The sequence below is a fragment of the Cervus elaphus genome, chromosome 10, assembly GCF_910594005.1.
Source record: "Cervus elaphus chromosome 10, mCerEla1.1, whole genome shotgun sequence".
Classification (NCBI taxonomy): domain Eukaryota; kingdom Metazoa; phylum Chordata; class Mammalia; order Artiodactyla; family Cervidae; genus Cervus; species Cervus elaphus.
This window is the reverse complement of record NC_057824.1, coordinates 35,784,431-35,808,994: the sequence shown is the minus strand read 5'-3', so window position 1 is coordinate 35,808,994 and position 24,564 is coordinate 35,784,431. Positions and strand designations below refer to the sequence as shown.

The 24,564-nt window shown below is 48.1% G+C and overlaps 1 protein-coding gene across 2 annotated transcripts in view; it reads right to left on the bottom strand.

The window, feature by feature from the left end:
* PRKCB (protein kinase C beta) overlaps positions 1-24,564 on the bottom strand; it is a 359,558-nt gene that overhangs the window by 144,053 nt on the left and 190,941 nt on the right. The window lies entirely within an intron of this gene.

The window sequence follows — 24,564 nt, the reverse complement described above, 5'->3', positions numbered from 1 at the left end:
GGGGGGTCGGGGTAGCACCTCATGTCCTCCACTGTGCAAGACTCTTGATCACTGTCGTGAGTTCTGAGTTTAGAACTGGAGCCACCTAACTCGAACTAAGGGTTAACAAGTATCGCTGAGGTCTCTTCTAAATGGCATCTATAAAGGAGTTTGGGAAGAGTCCAGTACCTCAAATCTCCCCAATAACTAGGTTCTGTAAAGACCACGATACACTCCCCCGGCACTCCTGACCCCGTGAGGCATATGCACTCGCTGTTTGCCAGACCAGGAAGCTGAGTCTCTGAGGAGCTGACTCACTTGCCCAAGACCCACGGCTGGTAGGTGACAGAGCTGGGATCGGAACACCTAACTATGTGACGACAAAGGTCTGGGACCCCTTCTGCCTACTTTCTGCCCCCGTTTCCCACGCATCCCGAGCCCTTCCTTCACACTCTCTTCCATTCACACTATAAAAATGACAGAGTTTTTCATAAATAACTTTCTCTCCAGCTTCCTTTCCTGACCCCTTCCTTTTACAGCCCACATTGTCTTATGAGTTGTCCACACCTTCCTTTCCACCTCCCCCTCCTAGCACCCAGCATCCTGGCTGTTCCTCCCACCAGGCCATTGAACAAGCACTGTCCAAATCCCTAAACTGAATAATCGACTCCCAGACTGTCTTCATGTTTAGCCTGTTCCTGCGACCATTTCCAGTTGGTAGCATCTAACCGGCTGGCCACATTCACCTTCTTGAACTCTTGCTTGCTTTGGTTCCTGTGACCCTCAATCCTTCTGCTTCTCCTTCTTTCTCTCAAAGCACCATTTTTTCTTCTCCTTCAGTGGCTCCTCTTCTCCACTCACCCTTAAAGTGGCTCCATTTCCCAGGGTCCCAACCCTGATGTACTTCCAACTCCCCGCCCTCTTGTATCTGGCATGCACAACCACTCCGTCTCCACTGTTAGGCTACTGGTGCCTAAACCTATGCTATCTGCTCTGTTTTCCCAGTTGGGTGTCTGGATATCTAGTTCCATCCACCTGCTGGACATAGTCACCCCTGTGAGCCCGAAACATTGAAGACTCAGCCTCTTTACAAACCCAAGAGCATCGCCTTTTCCTCTAAGCGAGCTTCTTTGATTTCTAACTCTGCTTGCTTATCACTACGCACACATCTTCCTGGGCCACCAATCTCAATTAATTCTTGACTCCTCCATCCTCTCTGTGATTCTCCACATCAATTTACTCTCATCTGTCCATTTCTGTTGTCACTTCCTTAACTCAAGTGTGCATCTTCTCATCCATCCTCCTGAAATCCTTCTCGTTCACTGTCACCCGCAATATCCAGATTAGGTAATTACCACCCCCAGTGAATGGCTCATCAACTACTGAATAACATCCAAAATCCCTAGAATGCGTGAGCAAGGTCTTCTATGACCTGGCATCAATCACTCTTCACAGACACACGCCGTATTCTCAACACATCAGAAATCCAATAGCCCTTCATGCCCAGGGTCTTCATTCATGTGGCCATTTCATCCTGACAGCTTTCTATTTAACCCACTTTTCCACCTATTTAATCACCTGTTCAACAAGCATTTATTGTGTATCTGCACAGGTGCTAACACACAGTGGCATAAAAAAATAAGACGAGTTCTTCCCTCCCTCCAGTGGAGGGAAACAGGTAAGAAGCGAAGAAACAAACAAACAACATAATAACAACATGAGACAAATACCATGACAGTACCAGACGGGGTGTGTGCATGCACACTCAGTCATGTCTGATTCTTCACGACCCCATGGGCTCCTTTGTTCATGGACTTTTCCAGGCAAGCATACTGGAGCGGGTTGCCATTTCCTTCTCCAGGCAATCTGCCCAACCCAGGGATCGAACCCAGGTCTCCTGCATGGGATTCTTTCCCAGTTGAGCCACTAGACAGGGAGAAAACCTGGGAGGAGATTCATTCTTTAGAGAAGGCTCCGCGGTGGCCTGAGAAGGTAACTTTTGAGTGGACAACTCGGGGGTGACCGGAAGCCATCACGTGTATGACTCAAGGAAGGACAATCCAGGCTGAGCGAAGAGCAGCTGCGAGAAGGAAGGACACTCACGTGGGGGAGAAGCGAAGAGGTTATCACAAAGGACAAGGGAGGACAGAGAGGGAAGATGAGGTTGGAGGGAGGCTTACTGGGTGATGCTGCTCCTGCAGGCTCTCAGAACAGGGACCGCGGGTCTGGATTTCAATGGAAAACTCTGAGAGGCCTCGGCCTAGTCTAGGCAGAGGAAGGGCACAGTCCGATGATTTACATTTTAGAAGGATCCCTCCGGCTGGGTGTGGAGAGTGGATTTCAGAGGGCCAAAGCCCATGAAAGCTTCTATTCATCTTTCAAAGTATGAAACAGACAAAGCTCCTAGCTGAGTCCTAGCAGGGGGCTTGTCCTCCCCTTCCAGAACGAACTCCGTTGCCTTTGACTCTGTGAAGCCTTTCCCAGCCTCATCGGTTGGAATACTTCCCTCCGCAGCAGGGACCTCCCACAGCGCGTGCCTTCAAGCTGGGTTATCACTTCACCCACGCCCCCGTTAGAGTGAGGGCTCTCTTCCTCCTTCTCTTCTAAGTTGCGAAACACTCTGGGCAGAAAGGGCCATACTCATTCACAGAGCCCTCTTGGTGTCTGGCACGTGGCCTCCCACACTGGAAAGACTCAAAAAACAATGGAAAGAAGGAAGGGAGGGAGGGAGAGATAGAGGGAAGAAGGAAGGAAAGGTGGGAGGGAGAGAAGGAGGGAAAAGGGAGGGAGGAAGCCTAAAAGAAAATACCTTTGTGTTCCCCAGGAACGCTGTGCATTAAGAACCTAGGTTTACAATCAGTCACGTCTATATTTTAATTCAAGCCCCGTTTCTCCCAGCTGCAGGAATTTGGGCAAGTAAATTCACCTCTCCAAGCTGCACTCTCTTCTGTAGAATTAGAATAATAAAGGGAAGGGGACAGGTATTATCTCACAGGGTTGTCGCGAGGATCTAATGAGACCAAAGAGATACTAGTGGCCCTTCCCCTTCCCAAAAGTTTCCATTTGGGAAGGGCATGACGGCACAATCTAAAACATGGCCCCGTGGCTATACGACACTGTTGATGGGGTTCTGTCTTCTTGTTCAGAGTTTTGTTTTTAACAAATGTCTGTTGAGTACTAGCCATGGACATCACTCCCATGATATCTGCTACAAACACTTGCACGTCCGATGTGCTCATGAATGAGGGTTGAGTCTAGCCCCTGTCAATGTGCCATGGACCCAAGAAATGTCCAGAGCAAGGCCATGGCAACAGACCTGTCACATTTCAGACCCCAAACCTCAATCACCAGGCCCTCCCTGGAGACCCAGCAGGCAGCCCCTTGCTGAAGAAATCTGGAGACACGACATTTCAAGCCCAGGATCTGCCTCCCTACCCATCACGGCCATCTCGGGCACCCTGTAGCCCTCAAGCTGTCTCTTGAGCTAATGATGAGCAGAGACAGTGATGAGCCCAGGTCTGTCTCTCAACAGGAAGCCTGGATGAGGAGGCCGGGAAAATAATGAAAGCTCACACAGCCCTCAGCTGAAATCACCGTTTCAATTCCTAAAGCCTCAATTTGTCACACTGGTTAAGGACCTGGGCTTCAAGGGATCAAGCATCAGTTCTGCCACCTCCTAGCCAAATGACCTTGGGCAAGTCAGTTAAGCTCCCTGGGTCTCCGTTTCCCTACCTGCAAATGGAGATTAAATGCAGTAATGCAGGTAGAGAGTTCAGCAGTGTGCCTGGCACTTAGGAGGTCCTTGCTGTGTGCATTTTATATTTGCATTTAGAAAGACGTTAACGATTTGGCCAGGGGAACTGCACGGTGCAAGCCCCTGCAAAACAAGAAGAAATAAGCCGCAAGATGCCATGGAGCATCCTTTGGAGCTGCTGGCTCTGTGCATATACCCACGTGTCTTTCTCCACTATTTCATAATTTCCTGCTGTTTTGTTCAGTTTTCTTTCCTCACTCCAAAAGGCTGCTTGGATTGGGATTTCTCAAGCTACAGGCGAAGACGGTGAGTTAGATTGGAAGAAGAAATAAAATCAAAGCATCATTGATCCTCAGCTGGGGGGAGGGGTGGGGAAGGATAGAGGAGAGACAGGCTCTTAGCTCTTATTCCAAGTCCCTGGGGAGACCCATTCTCTGAGCCGAGGCAGGCAGCCAGTGAGGACCACAGAAGCTGGCGTGAGAGCCCCAAACCCAGCCATCCGTGGCTGCCTCACGCAGCTCCACAGGGGAGGAGGAACAGACAATAGCAGTCTGTTAGCGCCATTTCCCTTCTGCCCCAGCCCTTCTCAGAGCCCAGCAGGCAGCTGATGACAACTCAGAGGAGTCTGACAGCCCGTGCAAAGTGCACCATCTCTCCAGCTTCCAATCACCAGGTATCTGAAGAGGACGCAGGAACAGTCAGCTTCTGCCCTCATTAAGAACCCTTTGGTGGGCAGAAAAGATGACCGTCAAAGGACCTGCCAGGTTCATCAGCCTACTGATGAGGAGGAGGGCAGAAGCCCCCAGCGCTCTGACCTCCCCACCCAGCCAAGGCAGCCCCTTCATTTGCATCTCATTTGCATTGCATACTTAACAGGACTCTAGCTTATACACACTGGGAGAAATCATTCTGTCACGGGCTGAAAAGGGGCTCTGCCGTCGTTGTATTTGCACAAATGATCCCTTGGGAGCAGGGTCTGCAGAGCAAGTCCACAGAGCCATCTCTGCCCTCCAGGAAAACAAGACCTCAATCAGACCACGGTGATGCAGGCAGATGTAGATCTCACTATTCTGGGATGGATGACCAACTAAATAAAGCCACGGTTACATCATGCACAAGGCCAGACAGAGGGAAAATTCCAAATGTTTTCAAGAGACTGTGTTAGAACGATTCAGGCTAATTGCATGCAAGTCTTGTACTATGAATGTCAAACTACACCACCATCACATAAATGAGCTGTCAGAGGCTTGGTCAGAGTTCCCACAGAAAAGAACCTTTCCCCTCTCTCAGAATACTTCCTGTTTTGTCTGACTGATGCACACACCCTTGACAAAGGTTTTGCATTTTATTATCCAAAAGCCACAGGTTCCCCCAGTCTTCCTGAAGGATTACAGTATTGCCTGTCAGGATACTGTGGGTGCTAAGATCTCTAATAAAGGCAGAATTGGGTTCAAATCCCAGCTCTGGCACTTACTAGTTGTGTGGCCTTATCCAAGTCACTGAACCTTTCTGAGCTTCAGTTTCCTCTTCCACTGAATGGAGAAATATTAGTCTTTATCTCATAGGAATTAAATAAGGTAATGCATGTAAACAGGCTGCCCAGGTGGCGTTAGTGGTAAAGAACCCACCTGTCAATGCAGGAGACGTTAAGAGACGCAGGTCCAATCCTTGGGTCAGGAAGATCCCCTGGAAGAGGGCATGACAACCCACTCCAGTATTGTCGTCCAGAGACTCCCATGGACAGAGGAGCCTGGTGGGCTACAGTCCATAGGGTCACAAAGAGCCAGACACAACTGAAGCAACTTAGCATGCATGCACGCAATGCACGTAAAGTGTTTGTACAATGCCTGGTACCTCTGACAAAATAAAGTCAAGAGGTACCTCTTATAGTTGAGGAAACAAGAAATGGAGTTGTAAATATATACCTGGCCCTCTGTATTTGCAGACATGGGTCAGGGAGGAGAGTCGACTATAAGGAATCTGAGCACCTGTTGAGCACCTGTAGACTTTGGCATCTACCAGGAGTCCTGGGACCAATCTATGCAGATACCAAGGAGTAAGAGAACTACTAGAGCCACAATGTACTCTGGGAACATATTACTGTGGCTCAAATTCCTTGCAAGGGATTGCAAAAACTCCCAGCAGCCGCCTCCCTGTCACCTGGCCACCTCTCCTGCTCTCCCCACCTTGGCTCACTCCGCTCACACTCAAGAGCCTGCTTGCTGTTTCCACAAGCATGCGGAGCCCGATACTGCTACAGGGTCTTTGTACTAGCTGCACCTGAAATAGTCTTCCTCTAGGGAGCTGCGTGACTCCCTCCTTCATCTTCCAAAGTCTTTACTCAGGACTTCCCTGGTGGTCCAGTGGCTAAGACTCTGTGGTCCGAATGCAGGGGGCCCAGGTTCGATCCCTGATCAGGTACCTAGACTCCCCCATGCTGCCACTAAGAGTTTGCATGCGGCAACTAAGACCCAGCGCAGCCAAGTAAATTAATAAATATTTTTAAAGTCTTTATTCAATTGTTCCCATCTCAGTGACATTTTCCTGCCACCCTTATCTAAATCTGCAAGTCCTGCCCCCTCTCAGACTCCCAATCCTCCTTTCCTGCTTTATGTTTCTCTTAACCCTTGCCGTCTGACATACTGTATATTTTCGTTCTTTATCTACTTTATTTTTTTTTGACAGTCTTGCATAAGTTTATTGCAGGTAGGATTTATTTAGATACATGGGCTTTCCAAGATGTCATATGAACTAGTGCTTCTAGAGGGACTCTGCTTGAATTCCATGCAATCACTTGATATAAGAACTTGTAGATCTCTTCTGCTTTCTTTCTGTCTTCACACTTAAAGTAATTAGCCTCCAACTAATAAAAATAAATGAAAAAAAAAGCAAAAGACAAAAATACTAGTTCTTTATCTACTTTAGAATCCACCTGCCAAGGCAGGAGATGCAAGAGATGCAAGTTCGATTCCTAGGTAAGGAAGATCCCCTGGAGTAGGAAATGGCAACCCACTCCAATAATCTTCCCTGGAAAACTCCCTGGACAGAGGAGCCTGGCGGGCTACAGTCCATGGGGTTGCGAAGAGTTAGACATGACTGAGCACACACATCAGACCTACTTGTCTGTCACACACCCTACAACAGAGGTCTAACTGCAGCCTGCAGACCAAATCCAACCCGTCACCTGTTTTTGTAAATACGGTTTTAGTAGAACAGAGCCTCGCCTACTCATTTACATACTGTCTGTGGTCACTTTCATGCTAATGCGGCAGAGCTGAGTGACTCTGACAGCATCCACCTGGCTCCAAAGTCTATCAGGTCCTTAAGAGGTAAGGCCAGTGGAGCCTTGCACTAGAATAGAAGCTCCATTGAAAGCAAGACTGTCTTGCTCTCAGGCAACTCCCAGCAAGCAGGTCAGTGCTTACAAGATGCTGGATAATAAGACCCTTTTGCTGAAGGAGAGAACTAGAAGTGGGGACACACCTGTGCTGCAGGTACGTGGGGGAGGGCACCAGAGGGATGCTGTCAGAGAGCTAAATTCTGCTCAGGATGCTGGAACCATGAAGAAGTGAAGTGAAACGGTGACAGAGCATGTCATTAAAACCTAGAGCTCAGGTACCAGAGGAAATGCAAATGATGCCCTACAAGGCAGCAGTGCTCAGAGCGAGGTTCCCTGGAAGGATCCCCTGGGAACTCACTAGAAATTCAAGTGCACCCAGACCTGCTGAAGCAGAATCCCTGGGACACTAGGACCCTCTGCGGGTGATTCTGGTTTCAGGAGCACTGCTCTAAAGAGTGGAACTGGGGTGGGGGAGGGGACAATGCTTTCCATCATGTACTCTGCAATGTACATTTGGGTTTGTTTTTTAATTTTATGAATAATTGCACCTATACAAGTGTGATGATACCATTAAATAAAAACAGACTTAAATGTATGAATCATAGCTTTTTATTTTCTGTATTTCTGTTTTCTTCGACACCTGGGGCCTTGCTGACCCAGGAGAGACAGTGCTTCCCAAGGTGGCCAATTCCTAGAGGTAATAAATTCAGCTGCAAGTATACCTTTCCCACCACCTCCCTCATGGAGCTCTCTCCAGCCGCCATTCCCTGCACTGATCGGGCCAGGGCCAGACAACTAGAGACAGCCCCTACACTCCAGAACCTGCTAAAATTATTCAAACGAACCAGTCCCAAAGGAAATCAATCCAGAATATTCATTGAGAGCACTGATGCTGAAGCTGTAGCTCCAATACTTTGGCCACCTGAAGCGAAGAGTCGACTCATTAGAAAAGACCCTGATGTTGGGAAAGACTGGGGGCAGGAGGAGAAGGGGACGACAGAGGATGAGATGGTTGGATGGCATCACCAACTCGATGGACATGACTTTGAGCAAGCTGCCAGAGATAGTGAAGGACAGGGAAGCCTAGCGTGCTGCAGTCCAAGGGGTCTCAAAGAGTCAGACACAACTGAGCGACTGAACAACAACAAAAGCCAGCCCCAAGTCTGCTTCCCCTGCCTCACCCACCCCTCCCCATGGAAGCCACAAGAAAGGCCATCTCACTGGCTCTGCCTCCTGACCGATCTGGGTGCTTGCCCAGGTGGTCCTGTGTGCCGTGGCATTTCCCCTTGCTGTTCAGTCGCTAAGCACCACAGTTGGCAAGCACCAATTCTTCAGCGCTCAGCCTTCTTTATGGCCCAACTCTCACATCCATACATGACTACTGGAAAAACCACAGCTTTGACTACAGGGACCTTTGTCAGCAAAGTGATGTCTCTGAACTACAAGTTATAAACCATCTTTTCACTGGCAACCTCCTGATCCACTGGCTTCACCATGCCTGAGTAAGACCTATATTTTAAAACAAAAAAATAAACAAAGATGGGGAATAGAGTGGAGAAATGGCAACAACCTGATACAAAGAACAGTGTCGGGGGAAGTGGCATTCAGAAGACCCTGGCCCAGGGTGAGAGGTTACACAAAGCCCCCATACCGCCCTACAGCAAAGATGAAATCCAATAAGATGAAATGCATCTTGCCCAACCTCATGTCTAAGAAAAAAAAAAAGAAAAACTAAAAAGCAGCAAAGATGTAGGAAACACAGGTTAACAGCACCTGGTGGAGTTGGCATAAGCAGATTAACGGACTGTAAACCTAAAATAAATCAATGGTGTGATGTGGCTGGCCCTACCCTGAGCCCCAAAAACAAGAGTGTCATCTGAGGACACAGAAAGAGAATGATGCGGTCCAGAGCAGTGTTGTTCAAACAACGTCACGACGCACCTGGAGATGGTTGTTGAAGAATTCAAAACCTGAGAGTCAAGACCATTTTTCTTACAGGATTTCTGAAAGGAACAGGGATAGGACAGAACAGAATGGAGGTAACACTGTACCCGAGCGTCCACCGCGCGTTAAGTAGGGGTGAGGATTATTTCATGATGCCTTGGCTTCAGTTGCGAGTGTCCACGTGTATTGTGCGTGGTGGGTAAAACCTGCCTCTCGCAGCGAGCTGCCGTCAGCAAAGCATGAGATCGCTGATCAAGAACAAGGAAGGTAACGATCCCTCTCTCCTCTGCCACCTCTGGGGGGTTCTGTCTCAGTCAGGCCAGGCTCGATAAGGACGCCACTCTGACGAGCGCTCTGTCTGGGAGGAGCTCTGGGTCTGTGTTGGTGAGGGGACACACAGCTCTGTGGTGCAGTGTCTGAAGGTGTGGTTTGTGGATTAGGGATTAGATAGCAAGCTGGAGCTTCCCTGGTGGCTCAGACGGTAAAGAATCTGCCTGCAGTGCAGGAGACCCAGGTTCGATCCCTGGGTAGGGGAAGGGGCCTAGAGAAGGGAATGGCTATCCACTCCAGTATTCTTGTCTGGAGAATTCCATGGACAGAGGAGCTTGGTGGGTTACAGTCCATGGGGTCATAAAGAGCTGGAGACCGCTGAGTGACTAACACACATGCAGAGAGCAAGTGGCTGAGAGTTGGGGCAGCTGTACCTGGGAAGTGAAAGATTCTGGGCCCCCCAAAACTGTCCTCAAATGAGTAAGAAGCTGCCAGCCTACCTGTACTGGGTGACCCATCGGATGATGCTAGTAGAAGCGTCATGAGGTTAATTAATAGACCCTTTGGGCTTCCCTGGTAGCTCAGCTGGTAAAGAATCCTCCTTCCTGCAATACAGGAAACTCCCATTCAATTCCTGGGTCGGGAAGATCAGCTGGAGAAGGGATAGGCTACCCACTCCAGCATTCCTGGGCTTCCCTTGTGGCTCCGCTGGTAAAGAATCTGCCTGCAACATGGGTTCAATCCCTGGGTTGGGAAGATCCCCTGGAGAAGGGAACAGCTGCCCACTCCAGTATTCTGGCCTGGAGAATTCCATGGACTGTGTAGTCCATGGGGTCGCAAAGAGTTGGACATGACTGAGTGACTTTCATTTTCACTTCTTGGCAGCCTGACTGAATTCCCTACCAACTGCACCTCATCTGCCTGGACCACTCACCACTCTTCCTCTGACCCCAACACACCCTTCATATCCCCAGCTTCTCCAAGCTTGTGCAAGGTCGAAGTCCTCCAGTGAATCCTTTGTTCCAGGGTCTGCGTGGTGGCTCTGGTTCCCTGAACAATGCAGGAGCCTTGCGAGGCCCAGCACCCCTGATGCCAGCTGGGAAGTGGGTTTTCCCAAGAAGATCTTCTTCGCCCAGAAGCTGAAACCACTTTGTATCTTGATGTTTCCCTGTGTAACCTGAACACCTTTTTATTTTAAAGTGAAGACGCTTTCTCAAGATAACTGCTGTGAGCTTTATTCTACCCTCTCCCTCTCTCCTTCTGGATGCCCTCAATTCCACCAGCTCAAGCACCCAAGGAAGCAGGACAGGGCAGAGGTTAGGAGCCCAGGCTCTGGAATCAGACAGCCCGGCTTTGACCATGGATCTGCCACTTCACGACTCTGTGACTTTAAATGAATTACTTAACATCTCCAAGCTGCACCTTTTTCACCTGAACAAAGGGGGTAAAACCTCCAGGGTTCAGATATTGAATGTGATGCTTCTCTTAAAGTGCCTGGCACACAGGAAGTGCTTACTACATGTTGGCTGCATGTATAACTGGAACGTGTCTTAAAGTGGCAGGCTTAGCACCCAGGTTCCCTGAGCTCCTCAGCTGGGCAGGTATCCTCTCTCAGATCATTTCAGGTACAGTCAAATGCCTCCCTTCCTCATCAAAGAGTCAGATTAAGTGTAAATCTTCCAGGACATACGGTACCCAGGAGGGTAACAAGTGAGGTAGAGCTGATACCTATTAGGGTTTTCCTGGTGGTTCAGATGGAAAGAATCTGCCTGTAATTCAGGAGGCCCGGGTTCAATCCCTGGGTCAGGAAGATCCCCTGGAGAAAGGAATGGCAACCCACTCCAGAATTCTTACCTGGAGAATCCCACGGACAGAGAAGCCTGGCAGGCTACAGTCCATGGGATCACAAAGAGTCAGACATGACTGAGCAACTAACACACTGACCCCTCTCCGCCCACTGGGTCTCCAAGAAGCCGGACTTCTCATCTAGGAAACCACGTCCTGAGAACATGCCACTCTGGGAGGAAATAAAAAGGTCACCAAACAGGAAACTCCAAATTTGGCAAATCCAGCAAAAATCAGCCAGGGAATTCGTACAGGGCTGGGTAAACCACACTGAGCAGAGTAACAGCAAATACATACGGCATCCCGACTACGTCCCAGGCGGTGTTCTAATGCCTATGGCATTCCCACAGCCACGTGATTCTCAGGTGGGTCCTTCCACCAGCCCCACCTCATCCTTCTGAGCCACCCAGGTACTCCTTACCTTCCAAGCAGGAGGGGAGAGCCCCTGGCCCTTCCACGGTGAGGCTGAGAGAGAAGGCCTCCCCCACTGGTCCACCTCTCACAACCAAGGGATCCAGCCAGACTCTTGGGTAGGTCTTGGCCAATGACGCTGGCCTTTCTGCAAACAGGCAGGCCGACCTGAAGAAGCGTCATCGACATCAGCCTCACAGCCCAGCAGACACTGGCTCGCATACGCTCAAAGGAGAAAAGCGGGCAAGTGGAAGATACTAGAAAAGCGGAGCCCTAGGAAGCAAAGTCTCCATCAGCAAAAGGCAGCTGAGCTCTGCACCGATTCCCCCTTGGCGGCCCGGGGAGAGCCGCCCTAACAGCGGAGGTTGCGCTCGTGGAGTTGGGCATGGCCGGCACACAGAAGTGTTCCAGAAAAGAGTTGCTGCTAGCGGCACCCACCACTACCTCCCCCTACCCCCGAGGGGTGACAGAGAAGGGACAGAGGGTGATCAAGACCCTCATACTCTGGGGGGACTTCCCTGGGGGTCCACTGGTTAAGACTCCACGCTTTCACTGCAGTGGGTGCAGGTTCAATCCCAGGTCAGGTAGCTGAGACCCTGCGTGCCTCACATTCATGACCTGACACTTGGGTTCACACCCCAGCTCTACCCCCTCGGAGCCGTGGGACTTGAAGGAGTTACAAACCTCCTTCTCTGTGCCTCTGTTTCCCCACCTGGAAAATGGAGACAGTGTTAGTAACTATCTCATGGGGCGTTGGATAGGATTACATGAGAACACTGGGAAAGTGCTAGCCTTCTGCCTTATTTCATCTCCTTCACAGCCTGGAGTAGGAAATGGCAACCCACTCCGTATTCCTGCCTGGAGAATCCCATGGACAGAGGAGCCTGGCAGGCTACAGTCGACAGGGTTGCAAAGAGTAGGACACAACTGAATCGACTTAGCACGCACGCACACACAGCCGTTATCACTATGGGGAAGGGACTCTGTTTGCTCAGTGGTCACCTCCCTCATCAGAGAGAACACAGGACAGCAGGCGCTGTCTCGTTCGTGATGGCAAGCGGTGCCCAGCACTCAAGAGACATCGGATCAGTGCTTGTTGAAGAAGTGGGGGAGGCAGGATTCAAACCAGGCCTGACTCCAAAGCCCCTTGCTCAGGCTCTGTGATCCTAAACTCTGTTGGCGTGTCTGCTGGGCTACACTGTACAGACTTGCAGCAAGTCAATGAGAAGAGCAGGTGGGGCTGTGGCTGGAAAAGGAAGGTGCGCCTTCTCCCCCTGCAGCAGGAGACAGAGGCAAAGCAGAGAGGGGCTCCGGGTCATGTTACAAGAGCCAGGCGCTCTGTGCTGCAGGGGGATATCCCAGGGCACGCAGGCAGGTTCAGATCATCTATGAAGGGGGATTCTGGGCCCAGAGATGCTGACAGGTGAGATGTCATGGCCGCAGTGGGCTGGGGGCACTCTCCACCCAGACTTGCCACTTGTGGCCGCCCCGGCAGAAGCAGAGAGCGGTAAAGCCTGCCACCTAGTGGAAGAGATGCATCATTGCGCTTGTCTGCAGTAAAAGTGTATGGAATTTTAAAGGGCACAGGAATCTGAGGTTGAACTGCTTGTGTATTTTAGAGATTAAAGCAGCTCAAATGGCAACCCACTCCAGTATTCTCGCCTGGGAAATCCCACACACAGAGGAGCCTGGTGGGCTACAGTTCATGGGGTCACAAAGAGTCAGACACAATTGAAGTGACTAAGCATGCATGCATGCGTGCAGCTCAACAGAGAAACAAACAATCCAATCAAAAAATGGGCAGAAGACCTAAACAGGCATTTCTCCAAGAAGACATCCAGATGGATAATAAACACATGAAAAATATGCTCAACATCGCTTATTGTTAGAGAAATGCAAATCAAAACTACAACGAGGTATCACCTCACACTGGTCAGAATGGCCATCATAAAAAAAATCGACAAACAATAAATGCTGGAGAGGATGTGGAGAAAAGGGAACCCTCTTGCACTGTTGGTGGGAATATAAATTGATACAGCCGCTATGGAGAACAGCATGGAGATTTCTTTAAAAACTAGGAATAAAACTACCATACAACCGAGCAATCCCACTACTGAGCACATATCCTGAGAAAACCATAATTGAAAAAGACAAATGTACCACAATGTTCACTGAAGCACTATTTACAGTCAGGACACGGAAGCAACCTAGATAGTCATCAACAGATGAATGGATAAAGAAGTTGTAGTACATGTATTCAGTGGAATATTACTCAACCATAAAAAGGAATGGCTTGGAATCAGTTCTAGTGAGGTAGATGAACCTCGAGCCTGTTACACAGAGTGAAGTAAGTCAAAAAGAGAAAATATATCATATATTCATGCATATATATGGACTCTAGAAACAATGGTACTGATGAACATATTTGCAGGGCAGGAATAGAGACTCAAACATAGAGAACAGACTTATGGACAACAGCAGGAGAAGGCGAGGGTGGGATAAGTTGAGAGAGTAGAAATATGAAATATATACATTACCATATGTAAAATAGAGAGGTAATGGGAAGTTGCTGTATATATAGCGCAGGGAGTTCAGCCTGGTGCTCTGTGACAATCTAGAGGGGTGGGGTGGGGTGGAAGGTGACAGAGAGGTTTAAGAGGGAGGGGACATGTGTACACCCATGGCCGATTCATGCTGATGTCTGGCAGAAGCCAACACAAAGTTGTAAAGCAGTTAGCCTCCAATTAAAACAAAGTGTACACGAATCATACAGGGATTTTGCTGAAATGCAGATTCTGACTCAGCAGATCCAGAAGGAATCCAGGGTTCGGCCTTTCCAGCCTCCTCCCAGGGGACACTGATGCCGCTGGTCCACAGACCACACTTCGTGCAAGCAGGTTCTACAATTTCTGAAGCCTAACACCCCCAACTTGGAGGCTTGGGGAGGTGACACCATGGGAAACAGAGTTAGAAGGCACCGGAGTATTTGGAGTTTTTTAAGTCAAAGCAGTCAGAGACCTGCAGGTGGGGTGGAGGGTCAGGTCAGCGTGGGCTGCCTCCTGGAGAAGGCAGAAGGGAAGAAGAGGCAGAAGGGAGGTGGAAAAGAAGAGGAGGCGGAAGGGAGAAGGGGACGTGTTGTAGTGATGCTGGTGATGAGGGATGCGAGATGGTGACAAATGGGAACACCGTGAGGGTCACAGAACGGGCCAGCTTACAGGGTGGATGCTACCCAAGATTCTCACTGGTGAGGATGAAAGCTGGAACACCCACTCTGCCCCAGCTGAGGACCGCCCCAGCTGAAAACTGCCCCAGTCATCCTCAAAGCCACAAACACCCATCACTGGCATCAGCCACTCGGTTTTCACTCCAATTGCTGGTGGAGACATTATTAAATTAGTTTTTTCTATTTAGAGATTTTTCTGGTTTCGTTTCCTCTTTTTTCAAAACTTTAGGGGCTTCCCAGGTGGCTCAGTGGTAAAGAATCCAGACGTGGGTTTGATCCTTGGGTTGGGAATTTCCCCTGGAGAAGGAAATGGCAACCCACTCCAGTATTCTTGCCTGGGAAATCCCAGGGACAGAGAAGCTTGGTGGGCTACAGTCCAGAGGGTCACAAAGAATCATACACGTGAGCATGCACGCAAGCAAGACACATTAACAGAAGATACTCAGCCTCTCCCAGCCCCAGCCTCTCTCCACCCCCACCTCCCCAATCCTTCTGTGATCCTAGCGTTTACAGCCTGCTTTGTACCCTTCCATACCTTTCTTCCCACCCTTATAAAAACATCCAAACATAACTTCACACATGGGAAATGTCTGGCTGTTATTTCTTGGAAATGAGATCATACAAAATATATTGTTATGCAACCTAACCCTCTCACTTAATAATACATCAAAAATGTGCCTCCAGGTCAGGGATTGGCAAATGTTTTCAGAAAGCACCAAAAAAATAAAAATAAAAAAAAATACTTTTGGCTTTGCAGGCAATACAGGCTCTGTCACAACCACTCGATGAACTGACCACTGTGCTACCGAAGCAGCCAGAGTCAATATGCAAATGATGGGTGTGGCTGTATGCCAATAAAACTTTATTTACAAAAACAGGCAGTGGGCTGCCTGTTCCAGGTCAATAGCTATAGCTCTAATCCATTGGTGTTTTATATTGACTTTGATTATTTAGAATTTTATTATTTAAACTTCTCAGTTAATAAAAGTATACTATGAAGTATAATATACATATAGAAAAGTGTACAAATCATAATGGCACAATTTGATGAATTTTCACAAAGTGAAATATTTCACAAAGTGAAATACATATATTTGTGTAGCAAGCTCCCATATTAAAAAACAAAATGACCTGCTTCACAGAAGTCCCACACACCAATTTTGATTCACTGTTTTCAACAACTGCATAATATCCTATAAAATGGATATAAGCCTAATTAGGCTGATTCCAATTCTTTGCTGCTGCAAAGAAAACATCAATAAACATGCTTATTCTGGACATTATTTCCTTACATGCTAGTGTTTTACTTCGATAGGCTAGATTCCCAAAAGGGAAATTTGAGAGTCAGAGTGTGCATAGATATACATATTTTAATAGATATTGCAGGACCACTTCCCTCAAAGGCAGTAAAGAGTCACAGCTCTGAAGGTCCTGGCTCCATCCCAAGTCACGCCATTCAGCAGGCATTTAGGAACAAAGACTGCATACCCAGTACATGCCCAGGTTTGGGGGCCTCAGACAGTGGTCTGGGCTTGACCTTTCTCATGAGACTTAAACATTCAGGGAACAAGAGAAGGAACACTTCAGCTCCCCCCATCTCCTCAAGCCAACTCCAGCTCCTTCAGTGTCCAGAGACCAACTCCCACCTCACAAGTCAAGGCTTCCCATGACGGGTAGGCAGGGAAGCCTGGCCTCAGGGGTGAGCAGACAACTATCTATAAACTCGTTTAGAAAGATGGTTCCACAGACAGAGACAGGATTTAACTCAACTTCACTACAAAAACATTAAAGAGAAGCAAAATAATGTGGGTGTCTTGATAGGTTTGTTTTAAGGGAATTTGCTCTCTAACGAGTACACAGTGAAGTGTTTTAAACAAACCTATTCTACTGCATTACAATTTATCCCCCCCAAAAAAATTAACAACTATTAAGTCTGATGTAATCTAAAAGATCTGAAGCCCTAATTATTGAAACTTGGAGGGGTTTGTGGGGGTAGGGGGTCATGCATGTCTGTACAAAAAGGGATTTCTCTGAGAAAGGTGTTCACAGCTTTAACCAGATCTTCAATGGCAGCTATGACATTGAAAAAAAAAAAAAGGATTAACATGACAGGGGTTCAGCTCAGTTCAGTCGCTCAGTCGTGTCCGACTCTTTGCGATCCCATGGACTGCAGCACGTCAGGCTTCCCTGTCCATCATCAACTCCCAGAGTTTACTCAAACTCATGTCCATCAAGTCGGTGATACCATCCAACCAGCTCATCCTCTGTCAGCCCCTTCTCCTGCCTTCAATCTTTCCCAGCATCAGGGTCTTTTTAATGAGTTAGTTCTTCAAATCAGGTAGCCAAAGTATTGGAGTTTCAGCTTCAGCATCAATCCTTCCAATGAATAGTCAGGACTGATTTCCTTTAGGATGGACTGATTGGATCTCCTTGCAGTCCAAGGGACTCTCAAGAGTCTTCTCCAACATCACAGTTCAAAAGCATCAATTCTTTGGCGCTCAGTTTTCTTTATAGTCCAACTCTCACATCCATACATGACTACTGAAAAAACCATAGCTTTGACTGGACGGACTTTTGTTGGTAAAGTAATGCCTCTGTTTTTTAATATGCTGTCTAGGTTGGTCATAGCTTTTCTATAGGGGTTAGGGCTATACACATGTCAAAACTCAGCCACTGGTATGCCTAAGATAACGGCATTTCATTGTATGTAAATTTTACCTCACAAATTTAAAGAAATTACAAATTTGTTTTAAATTCTTGGGGATGATGTGCAGGCTGAAAGGTTTAGGGGGAACTGAACTGATGTCTTCAATTCCCTTTGAAATGTGTCAAAAATAAGACAAAGTGATGGGTGGAGAGCGAGATGGATGGATACATGATTAAGCAGTGTTAATGGCAGGATCTAGGTGATGGATAAATGACTGCTGTAAAATTCTTTCAACTTTGCTGTATGTTGGACATTTTTCATAACAAAATGTTAGAGACAAATACTAACCCATAATGTATTAAAGGAGTGAGAAAACCCAAAGAACTGAGTCCTATCCCCACTCCAGGATGTGTGACCTTGAGATATTACTTTCTTTTTCTGAGCCCCATTGACACAGCTGTTTAGCGGGGGAGAAGATGGCTAACTATTGCTGTGAAACCATCCATTATGGACAAAGATCTGCAAAGGTCTGCAAATTTGGGCATCTCCAAAAAGAGAGCCTTTGGGAAGGAATGGCTTTGAAAGCAACGACTGCCCTCTAGTGGGTGCTAGCAGCCTAGCTTGTGGTCATTTTACCTCCTTGTAACTGCGGGGTGGTATTTTGAGATATTAGTCATCTTGAGATATTAGTCCACCTGAATTTTTCTTCTTTACATTTCCTTTTTCCTCTCTCCTTCCCTTTCTCCTTAAATCACAGAACCATCTCGGGGAAGGATGTGACAGGGCAAAAGGCAGAAATAGCCTTCAGGTCTTTAGGAGTTTTCCAAACTCCCAAAGCACAAAGGTTTCAAAGAAAAATGGACCAAGAGTGTCTGAAAAAAATTCAAAGGGCAAGGAATGTAACCTGACAAGAAGGACATTCTCCATGGTGGACAAAAGGAAGAAAGATGAGGAAAAGTTCTAAGAGTCTCTTGCAACTGGCAAGACCCCAGTTGTGATGTTTGTCCAGGAAAAGAGATTTGTTTTTCCCCATGCTGGGTCCCAAGTGTCTAGAACATGCCTGACAAGCTGTGGAAACTCGAGACACATTTTCAAAGGATTTTTTGGGTTTTTTTGATGTGGGCCACTTATAAAGTGTTTATTGAATTTGTTATAACATTGTTTCTGTTTTATGTTTTGGTTTTTTGGCCAAGGGACACGTAGGACCTTAGGTCCCTGACTAGAAGCAAAACCGGCGCCCCCTGCATTGGAAGGAGAGGTCTTAACCACTGGCCCACCAGGGAAGTCTCTCTCCATACACACCATTAATGAGTAAGTGAATGACTGGGAGAGTGAGTGAAGATTCTAGAGGAGCTTATAACCAGAACGAAGGGAAGGGAAGCCACACTCAGCCACTAACAGCCTCCCCCACCCCCTGCCATTTCCAGCCTCTAGACTTCTGTGCACCATATTCCCTCTGCCTGGAACTCAGCATCCCAGCGGGACCCAGGGCCATGGAGCCGGGCTGCCTGGGCTCAGATCTGAGACTTACCACTTACTGTGTGATTCCAGGAAAAGTTACTTAACCCATTCCATGTGTCAGTTTTCTCACTGGTAAAATGGGGACAATAATAAAACCTACGACAGAGGATTGCTCTAGAGATTAATGAGTTGACGTCTGTAGAGCTCCCGGCATGTAAGAAGAACTCAATAAACAGAGCTGACATCATTTTTCTTCTTTTCCTTGACACAAAGCTGCCCAGATAACCCTTATACATCTTATAGAGTCAACTCAGCCACGGCTTCCTTCAAGCAGCTTCGGGTGCCCTCTGGGTGCTCCCGGGGTACAATCACATCATTCGCCACACTGCGATGTAATTATGTGCATCTGTCTCTCCCGCTAAGCTGTGAGCTCCCCACGGGCAGAGATGAGCTCTTCTCTGTCCGTGGATACAGTCTGGTAGTCAGCCCCTTCCTGAATGAACATCTATGCTTCCTGAGCGCATCCCTCCCTCCTACCTGGGACATGCCACCTTTCTCACACTGTGAACACCCGATCACTCCCAACTAACCCCACCTCCCATCCACCCCTCAGGTACAGCATACCCAGGACTGCCTTCTGCTCTGCCATATTGGTTTTACACCACTGACCATCAGCCAAACCCAGTCTAAACTAGAGAGCAAGGGTGCTAATTGATACAAACCACAGAGGCTTCCCTGGTGGCTCAGAGGATACAGAATCTGCCTGCAATGTGGAAGACCTGGGTTAAATCCCTGGGTTGGGAAGATCCCCTAGAGGAGGGCATGGCAACCCACTCCAGTATTCTTGCCTGGGAAATCCCATGGACAGCAGAGCCTGGCGGGCTACAGTCCATGGGGTTGTAAAGAGTCAGACAGGACTGAGCAACTAACACCAACCCTTTCACATACAAGTTAGGCAGTTCTTTACATAACAAGAGGGACTTTACATAACAAGAGGGGCTTCAACATCAGGTTCCTTTCTCCTAAAAAGGCTTTTAAAAATCTCTCTTGGAATCTAGTCTATAGATGGATGGGAACCTCACCCTTTCCTAATAGTCTGTCAAGAATTACATCTCTCTGATTCTCATTTTTTTTTTTCAATTTTTTAAAATACTTTTTTGGCAGCTCTGCACAGCAAGTGGTATCTTAAGTTCCCAAACCAGGGATGGAACCTATGCCCCTTGCAGTGGAAGCTCAGACTCATAACCGCTGGGCCACTGCTCTTCTTTTGATGTGTGGATGTCAGATGTTGGGAAGTATTTAAACACAAAATACTGGGAGTTCCTAAGTCATTCCGGGAGATGGTTTGGTGTAAGGAGGTTTTGTACAGCACAGTGGGAAGAACACTGAATGGGTGTTCCAAAGAGAAACACCCAAAAAATCGCTCCTTCTGCTTTATGTAAGGACAGTCCCAATTTCTGTGAGATAAAACTATGAATATGGTTAAGGACTTGTAGATGGCTGCAATGTAGACAGAAATATAAATAATGGGACATTAGCTGGTGTGTTAATAGGGAGATACTCAACTGAATGGGGAGGGGTGTTTTATACATAAGGACATAACCTCCAGGAGCATTTCACAACTCTGATCACGGCTTCTGATTGTACTGCCTCCCACCATAATACCACAGGGAGTCATGATGTTCATATGATTACCCATGATTCTACAAGACCCACTGTTTTGTGTTTTTTCCCCATTACCCAGGAATAAGGGTGGTCATCGTTCCCCAGGGTGGGTTGCAGTCCCCATAACACGTGCTGTCGATCTTGGACCTGATCCTGAGGACTCTGGGTGGTCTCCTTCCTCTAAGAATAAGGCTGTGCAAATTACGAAAAACCAACAACAACAACAAAAAGAATGCTGGCATTGATTGGATCATCTAAATTGCAGCTCCTCGCTTTAGAAGGCACTGACTGGGAATCATCTGTGAAGCCTGGGTATCTATCAGGACCCTCCAGTGTTGTCTCCTTCATACATACACCCACTGACGCCCCAAATATTTAGTGACGCCCATCATACTAGGTGCTGGGACAGAGTGGTGTGGAAGCCAACACAGCCCTGTCCTCATGGAGCTTAAATGCCAGTAGGAGAAGCAGACACTAATCAACCCAACATAAAACCACAACTGACACAAGGTCAAGTTCAGGATACAGAGAACGTCTACAACAAGTGGAGATCCAGGGAAGTGTCCTCGTCTGTGAGACGGAGCTGAGACCTACAGGAAGGGGAAGAGCAACTGCTGGAAAAAAACAAAAGGGCGAACACTCCAGACCAAGGGAGCAGAGTGTGCAGATGTCCGATGGTGGGTGGTGGCCTGGAGAGGATGAAGGATTAAGAGACAGGATAGACGATGAGATCACCACCGTACATTTCGTCTGCCCTAAGAGCAATGAGGGGGCTTCCCTGATGGCTCAGACGGTAAAGAATCCATCTGGAATGCGGAAGACCCAGGTTCGATCCCTGGGTCAGGAAGACCCCCTGGAGGAGAGCATGGCAACCCACTCCAGTATTCTTGCTTGGAGAACTCAATGGACAGAGGAGCCTGATGGGCTACACAGTCCATGGGGTCGCAGAGTTGGACACGACTGAGCGACTAATACACACAGGGGCAACGAGATACCACTGATGAGCTCTTCAAAGAAAGAGAATTGATCAGATTCCCACCCTGAGCTTTGCCCTGCAAGATCCTTGACGGCAGATATGAAGCCTGGATTTCAGGAGCCAAAGGAGATGAGGGAACCCTCAGATCTTTCGGAGGCACGTGTAGCCTTCTGTCTCTGGAGACGGCGGGATTTCAAAGAGCATGTGACATTCAGAGCAGATGACTGATCTGTCTGCCTGAGATCAAGGAGCAGGGCCTGGAGTCCCAACAATGACATCAGAAGGATGCTGGGGAGATCAGAGGGATACCCAGGTGACCCAGACCCCTCCCAGGTCCCCTCCACATGCGCCCAGCTCCCAGCTGCAGTTGAGTGTTGGCTGTTAGTGGCTCAGAGCTGCCCCGTGTCCAGAGAGCTGCCCTCAGCCACATAGAAGCCGCAGGGCCTGGGAGGTAGCACCTCCCTCCTGCTTTCAATCCCAGTAGCCGGGAGCGAGGTCTCAGTCAGCCCAGCCTGTAGTAAACTACCACCGACTGGGCGGCTTAAATGGCAGATGCTTATTTCTCACAGCTCCGGAGGCAAGAAGTCCGACGTCAAGGTGCAGGTGATGGTGACAGCCCCCTTCCGGGCTTGCAGGTGGTCACCTCCTTGATTCGTGTCCTCCTGTGGCCATAAAGCCACCAAGCCCCTCACAAGAGCCCACCTTTGTCTAACCCTAATTGTCTCCCAAAGACTCCAACTTCAAACACCATTTCACTGGGTTAGGGCTTCCACATGTGAGTTTTAAGGGGACACAATTCAGAACAGCCCTCCAGCCTCTAGGAGGGGCTGACCCTGCCTGTCACGCATGTTCCCGAACTCCACGGGGTCTGCGTGAAGCTGGTCTTCAGCGGAGATCACACTCTCATTCAGCATTTCCCTGCTCCATCCTCACTCCTCATTTCCTGAGCAGCTCCAATAAATCACATGAACAAGAATCTCCAACTCAGGTCTATATTTAGAGAACTGCAGTCCAAGCATCGGGTTCTTCTGCCATCAATCAATCAGCTGTCTCAGGCCAGGTTCGGACCGCGCCGGGCATGGTGAGCTAGTCCTAGCAGAGCCCAGCGACCTGCAGGCAGGAGGCTGGGTGCTCATCCCTGCTTTGCACATGACATCAGGCAAGTTGTCTTAGTTTCCTTGTCTGTATGTTGGCAACCCCTCTACCTCCATCGGATGACCCCATTATCAAATCACTTGAAAATCACAAACCGCTATTAATACAGTGGGAGCTACTCAGTTAGTGCTAGCAGAACCCTGAGTATGCAGATATTCTGTCCCTAACTTTAAAGGAGCCCCCACTTCCCTTCCTTCCCCTTGTTATAGACTGAATTGCATCCCCCTGAAAGAGATGCTCAAGACTAATCTGAATGTAACCTTGTTTGGAGATAAGGGCTTTGCAGATGCAATCAAGTTAAGATGAAGTCATACTAGATTAGGAGCTTCCCTTGGTGGCTCTGATGGTAAAGAATCCACCTGCAAAGCGGGAGACCTGGGTTCAACCCCTGGGTTGGGAAGATCTCCTGGAGAAGGAAATGGCTACCCACTCCAGTATTCTTGCCTGGAGAATCCCATGGACAGAGGAGCCTGGTGGGCTACAGTTCATGGAGCCGCAGAATTGGACATGACTGAGCACAGCGATGTGTAAGTCAACAGTATACAATGTATTGATTTGATACATTTGCATAATGCAATATGATTACATCCCTGCATTAGTTAAGGCCTATATAATGTCATATAATTACTTATTTTTTTATGGTGGAAACAATGGATGGACCTTGAGGGTATTATGATGTGCTTTGGTTTTAAGCACTGTGCCTTCAACAGGTTGGTTGAAGATGGGGCTGTCTATAGTAATATATGAGCCAATGTAGTTCCTAGAAAATCACAGTAGAGGGCAGCAGAGTCTCATTTTTGCCCTGTCTGCCCAGGAAGTTTATAGACCGTGGGGGAATTCAGCTTTTCTTGAGGCTTATACTTCTTGAGTGAGTGATAGTTACTTAGTCGTGTCTGACTCTGCAACCCCATGGACTGTAGCCTGCCAGGCTCCTTTGTCCATGGAATTCTCCTGGCAAGAATACTGGATTGGGTTGCCATTTCCTTTTCCAGGGGATCGTCCCAACCCAGGGATCAAACACCTGTCTCCCGCATTGCAGGCCGATTCTTTACCATCTGAGTTACCAGGGAAGCCTACTACTAAGAGACATTCTACTCCTCGGGGACCCTCTGGGATTCCACCAGGACAAAGTCAGCCGCTCACCTTCCTTTCAGAGGAAAAAGCACATCAAATGAAATACACATTCCTTAAGAGCCCACTGGGTGTCAGGAACCTCACTTTAAAAGTTTATATTTTACAGGGATATTTTCAACTTTTACGTGGTATAGGAACAATTCTTCAGAGCAGCTGAACCATTCTGGACCCTGAGATCAATTTTTGCAAAATCAATCCCTTCTATGATCAGTCTCCTGAGATACTAAGTCATAAAACCTTGTTTAAATTAATTAGTGATGAGGTCTAAGAAGTTTGACACAAGCCTTGGGGAGAGAATTCCTTCAAAGTCCCATTATGACCCAGTTCAGTATTGGATTTATCACAGCTCTGTGGCTAGGTTGGGCTTCTCCAGTGGCTCAGAGGTAAAGAATCTGCTTGCAATACAAGAGATGCAGGAGACGTAAATTCAACCCCTGGGTCGGGAAGATCCCCTGGAGAAGGGCATGCAACTCACTCCAGTATGCTTGCCTGGGAAATCCCAAGGACACAGGGGCCTGGCTGGCGACAGTCTGAAGCAACTTAGCACACCCACGTATCACACGCGGCTAAGTTACCCACCCAGCCAGCTGCATTTTCATTCTGTGTGAGCTGGATGTGTCTGAGCCCCGTATTTCCTCAATGCTCCATTAGGAGGGCCAGACACCATGCTGCACGTCTTCAGCAGGCTTTATTATCCCTCTTTCTTATATTGTAGCATGAAGTATTTCAGAACTGCAAAAAGGATGGAGAATAACAGAAC